Here is a 6731-nt window from a genome sequence, read left to right on the forward strand (position 1 = left end):
ATGGTGGAGCAGGTCACTATATAAGACGCCACCTTTGTTTCGGACGATCCCCTGGATGAGTGGGAAGTTCTGTAACAGGAAACATTAAGGTTAAACCCCCTATTTCGGGAACTTCGAGAAAAAATCCACTGCGCAAGCTGGAATGCGCGAAAAATGGACATTGAAAGGTTGCAAAAAAATATAGCGGAAATCCAACCCCGAAGAACTGGGGGACATGGATAATGTAGGTACACTCCTGGATAGCTTATTCGCAAGAACCATGCCCCAGAGAGGCTAGAAGAACGGGAGTTTACTGGTGGACGGGTGAGATAGGGGAACAGAGGAAGATATGCTTTCACCTAAGAGAGATGACACAGAGGAAAACGAGTAAAAGACAGGATAAATATAAAATAAAACGAGAAGTAAAGCACACAACGGAGAGAGGAGCATTAAAAAACATTATACAGGAACGCTCGTGGAGGCTACTGTATGAAGAGGTCGATGACGGCATCTGGGGGAGGAGCTACATGATCGTAACCCAAAGATCAAATCAACGGAGACAAGTGTGACCTAGACAAAAGAACGTTACTAGGAAACAGTTGATAGATGGAGTGGCGGGGGAGGTCGTCAAGAGATAACCCGACACGGTGGCAAAGTTCCGACCAGTTGCACAAAAAGAATAATCCAGGATTATTGATAAAATCTCCCTCCAACTTAACGTTAATAGAATAAATTTACTAAACTAGTTCTTATCAGACACTAATTACCTTAAATACTAGGAAAAATAAAAATTCATCGATTTGAACCACATAGAGAAGGCGATAAATCACATCCACCTGTCAATTAAATTAAACATTTACAATTAATAACAGATAAAGGCCAATACAAAATTCCCAGAAATTTCCACGTTAAATAAAAATAAAAATGCAAACAGAAACAACCTTGATCGCTTTCTCGTATGGCATAATCACCGTTAATTAAGATTTCCAAAATTTCATCCTGTCAGACGAAATAAACACAGCAATATTAACAGTTAATACAAAAAAAACTGGAGAGTCCCGCTCAACCCAGTTTATTTACCAGCGAATCAGTCTAGAAATCCAAAAAGGCATTGTCGAATGTAATTTAGGAACTTTACCTTTTTTTGTAATTCTTTAGACGAAATTTACTATGTTTTAAAACCCCGTTCTTATATGTAATTTGTTCCTGTTCTTATTTTCATTAAACGTTTATTTATTAAAAAAAATAGGTATAATATACAATACAATTTTAGGTTTAGTTCGACTTATACTGACTTCCTTGTGGATACACTTCAATAAAACCATTTTTGGGAGAGCATAGGGTACTTATGTTAGGCAATGTCATGGAAAAGGTTACATTGTGCGTTTGGTAAAGATCGACTTTTCCGTATCGAACACCGAGGAGGGATACTCGGGCACCTCCTGCATGTTCCATATACCAATTCTCGCGCATCGACCGCCTTATCACTCCAAAGGGGAAGAGACATTTCGCATCTTCCATAGACCGTCTCTTTGTTATCGACCGCCGGTTAACTTCGTACGTCTCCTCCGTATCAGCCGGTCATTATCATCGACCGCCTTATCATTCGAAAGGAGAAGGGACATCTTTCGCCTCTTCCATAGACCGCTTCTTTGTTAGCGACTGCCGAATAACTTCGAACGCCTCCTCCAAATCAGCCGGTGATTAGCATCGACCGCCTTATCATTCGAAAAGGGAGGGGACGTCTTCCGCATCTTCCATAGACCGCCTCTTTCTTAGCAACCGCCGATTCACGATCTTGACATTCGCCATCTATTCGTAGTTTTGATTGTTCTGAACCGACGGATTCGACAAATCAATCGTACCGTATATGAGGCCTTTTACATGATTTAAACAAATTGAGTGCAATCAAGTTGTAGTCGAAAATCTTCAGAAGTACGTATATTTTGTTATTTATTAGTACTACAAGCCCATCTGTAAATGATGGACACAATTGAAGTAATATAACCTCACACTTCGACGAAATTAAAATTGTGGGAAATTTAGGGCTGCTCCCGCAAATTCTTTTGTTAGCGCGTAATTAAGGTGCCCTCTATTCATTTTTATTAATTTCATGATCGTACCTGAGGGGCTTATTAACGTAACGTAACCAACTGTCGGTCGCCATATTATTTAGGAAATCAGAAAGTTATGATTTTTTAATGAATTGCGCAATCGCGATTTTGATAAATGTATCGGGTGACCCAATAACGGTTCCTCGGTCATATCTCGAGAACCGTTCGTCATATGACTTAGGGGTAAAAAAATTATTGGGTAAATCGGTCATGAAAAATCGCTGGAAAATATTTTCAAGTTCTAAAAATGACCAACAGAGAGCGTAACTGCCATCTTAAATATTAAAATTGCATTTTCTTTAAATTTCGCATAATAAACTAAAAAAAATTGTTTTCACATTTTTAAAGAGAACCAGTTTATCTATCATTGTCTTAAAAACAAAAACTCAGTTATTTCAAAAACAAAGATGGTGTGGGGCGTTCAATTGTTTTTTCAATAACCTGCTTTAACTTCTTAACCGTTTGACCGATTTTAATAAATTTGATATGGTTGAAAAGAGCCTTGGGCAATGAGAATCAACCAAAATATAGTTAATTGAGTTGAATCATTCTCCGCCAGGGGGCTAGTTTTAACACTATGACCCAAAATCCTGAAAAAGTCAAAAAAATGAAATTAATTAATTAATTAATTAAAATGATTAAATTGTATCTTAATTTACTTTTTACGTATTTCCGGTATTTGCCGATGGCGCGAAAAAAAGCACCCTACACTTTTAGGTAGAGCTTGGAAAATTAAACAAATGAAAGGCGATGCATTATATAATAATAACAGCCGAATTTGTAAATTATTCTGCTGTGTTTACATTCAGAAAGTGCAGTTTTTTTGAAATTGTAATCTTTTCTAAAATGCCGATTTCTAACCAAGAAGCATTTAATATGCTGGCGATATATTTTGGGTATTTTCAAAATGCGACCATCGCTGCCCGCATCTGCTATTTGCGTTATCCGAATCGACCACGAACCATTGCCGCCAGCATATTAAATGCTTCTTGGTTAGAAATCGGCACTTTAGAAAAGATTACAAATTCAAAAAAACTGTACTTTCTGAATGTAAACACAGCAGAATAATTTACAAATTACGGCTGTTATTATTTTATAATGCATCGTGTTTCATTTGTTTAATTTTCCAAGACCTACCTAAAAGTATGGGGTCCTTTTCCAAACAATCTTTCGCGCCATCGACAAATACCGGAAATACGTAAAATAAGATACAATTTAAGCATTTTTATTTATTAATTAATTAATCTCATTTTCCCAATATTTAAGGTTAGTAACGAGATTTTGAAAAACGGTTTTCACTGGACCTTTTGGGGGTTATTTGGTGACTTTTTTTATAAAGAAAGTCATACCATTCCATTTGATTTTTTTGATTTTTTTACGATTCTGGATCATAGCGTCAAAACTAGCCCCCTGGCGGAGAAGGATTCAACTAAATTAACTATATTTGGTTCCAACAGGTTCAGCCGTTTACCCGGAAATGAGAGATAGACAGACCAACATAATCGAGGTTTGGTTTGATTCGGATTCCTGGTGCTTCAAAACGTGTATTTCCGTAAAAAGAAGTGGAGGGGAGGGAATCATTGTTTACCCGATTGTAAAACCCCTCTTTAGTAACGCGCGGATGGTAAAAATACTTTGGGACATCAATAAGTACAGCTGCCAAACAACTTTGCGACCCTTTCAGCGCGGGTTGCTATTAAGTGGTCAATGTAAATTAAACCTAACTGTCACTAACATTTGTCAATGCGATAAAAAACCAAATAGACCGCCATTTGACGGTTCGGTATTGGCGTGCAGGTTTGTCGTCACGTTTCAACTAAATAAATGGTAAATGGTAGGCATCATCATAGAGTCGTTCCATCAAATACACTTTATGTTGTTGAAAATGGATACGTTGTTTAGCACTACGTAACGGTTCGAGATGTATTGGATCTGTCGAGAAGTGCACCTACCTTGCGCGTTTTCAAATAAGTTCGTTTTCACATTACCGGAGCTCCCTGAAATTGCATTACCCCGCTGCACCGTAAATTGATTTGTGTGGGATCTTTTCTAGGTCCGCGTTGTTGGCGAAACCAAGTTTACCGAATGAATAATGCACCTCAGACCTCAATGGCAATCGTACAAAGCTGATTATTTACTGCATACCGACGTAACATAACGTCGAAATTGAAAGACTGTCACGATATTTGGAAAACTGCTGTTGCAGTACACTTGACTGGCATGTGAGTACGTTAATTACGTAAATTAATTAATTTTAATAAACGTCTACTTCCGTTGTACCCTACGTTTAAAATACGATTTTTATTCATATATTTTATATAAACCATAGAGTTCATGTTCTACGTTGATAATACGTATATAAATAAACGATCTTTTAGAAATAATTTGATTAACGTATATAAAACCACTTTTGATTTATCAGACGGGAATATTGGTTTACTAACTTCCTATAAAAAACGAACAAATATTAGGTATATTCTACGTATCAAAATTACGTGTTATTTATGTCATATTCTAACGTTACAAGAAACGTTGAAAATAAGTAGATCAATAAACGTTTTTTAGTATTAATCTGTCAAACGTATATAATACGTTTTTAATTTACCGTATATTGGAATATTGGTTTGCTTACTTGCTCTGCAAATAAGAATATAAATTACCCGAATTCTACGTGTTCAAATTACTAACGTAGGGTTTTAGACTACTAATAAACGGATTTTATACGGAATTGTATTGCTTGGGTTAGTTGATGTCATGCAAAGTTGACGGAACATTCATAATAGGGGTATGAATCACAATTAAGCATTCGTGGAATTGGTTATTTTGCACTTTGCGGAGTGCACAAAAGTTTGAAAATCCGCAGAATAGCAGTCTGATTTTGTAATCAAAATTACAGGGAAATAGGAATTCACACCTAACCCATATCTTCTCGATTCCTGGATTAAATATTTGCTTTCACCGACCCACAAATTTCCAATTATTATTATTTCATCGTACACCCTGGGATGGTACACAACTTTGAGAAGCGCTCAGATGCCAATCGATAACCGTCACAAGTGTACTCGTTCCTGGAACCGTAACACACATTTGTAGATTATGCTCCCAAGATTTGATTGCAAAGTGGGTCACGTGAGCCGCACCGGACTGTCTGCAATTTAGATCATTTTGTTTTTAGATTTTTAGAATTACGCGAGCTTGTATGCGGGTTTATTTTTCGAGATAAAGATTCTGCTGGACGAAGCAAAAAAGTTAAAGCAAACATGTCTGTCTATTGTCGCTTAAAAAACATTGTCATGAATTATGCACCTATTAAAAGGATTCGTTGGCCTGCATGTCATACTATCTTACTATTCCACTCTAAGGCAGGGCGAACGTTGAGACGCAGTGTGACGTGTGGTGACGCAGGGTGAAGTGACGCGCATGGGCGAAGTGAACTGCCTGCGCGTGTACGTGCGAACAGATGAAACGCTGGTCACGTAATTCTATGTAATTTGTTAGACTCGGATCTGATTCTGAGTTTGCCGAGGAAGAAATAGCGTATGCAACTCTATTGAAGAAAAAATTGCCAACAAGTCGTTACTTAAGAAAAAGAACAATCTCCATCGCAATTTCCTCCCATAATTGCTGTTTCAATTTACTCTTCATGTAATAACGTCACTTGTGTCATACAAGACCTTTCTACACCGAACTGCTTCAATTAGCTTCTCCTTCTTCCTTTTTGTCGACACACACAAACGAAGAATGGAAAAGTCACTGCTGTTTTGTGATTAGACCGCAGACTATCGCAGACTCACGGCGTACCAAAACTGCGACACGTCACGCTGCGTCCGAACATTCGCTGATGTATAGACGTCCTTTGGTTGCAGAAATCTGTGGTGAGTCACCCTGCGTCACTTCACGTAACTGCGTCTCAACGTTCGCCCTGCCTAATGGTTGAGTTACGTGATTTTAAAATAGCCAAAGGTGACGTACATTAATGTCAACATTTGTTTTAGTGACAGCCCGTATTGTCCATCAATGCCACGAATTTATGAAAAAATATTTTTGAATGGTCCAGTATAATTACGTCCTCGAGACTGCGAAAATGGTTGCGTGCTTGGTGAAATAAACTAACGCTAATGACCAGTGATTGCGAATTATATTACTCAAGTTTACCTATTCCGTGGCTCAACACAAGTCGTGGTCTTTTACTGCCTGTGACGTCTTTGACCTAATCGAGGGCCAAGAACGAAACCGTACAAGTACTATTATAAGTGAACAAATAGGCATCGTATGCGAATAGGTCAAGTGACGCCACACGCTGAAAAAAAATGTTTGATTCATCTTAGTCAAATTTTCATAATTAAAATTTTGTGTATTATCTGTACATGAATTAAAGGTTTCCGTATTAAATGGCGTCAAAGTGAAACTGGCATAGTCGTCGCATCTTACTGAAGATTTTGTTGACCCACCTCCCAGTATCGCTATAGGACACCAGTACTAAACCTTTTGAGGAAGGATGTAGAACCGAGGGGTCTGGGGAGTATGGAAGACCATATGACAATTTTATGGAAATGAAGATTGTACCTTTCCCTATAACTATCATAACGTCGTTATATACTTGGGGGTTTTCGCTAGGACCCCCCCCCCCTCCACCCG

This window comes from Photinus pyralis, unplaced genomic scaffold (assembly GCF_008802855.1).
Source record: "Photinus pyralis isolate 1611_PpyrPB1 unplaced genomic scaffold, Ppyr1.3 Ppyr1.4_LG8, whole genome shotgun sequence".
Classification (NCBI taxonomy): Eukaryota; Metazoa; Arthropoda; class Insecta; order Coleoptera; family Lampyridae; genus Photinus; species Photinus pyralis.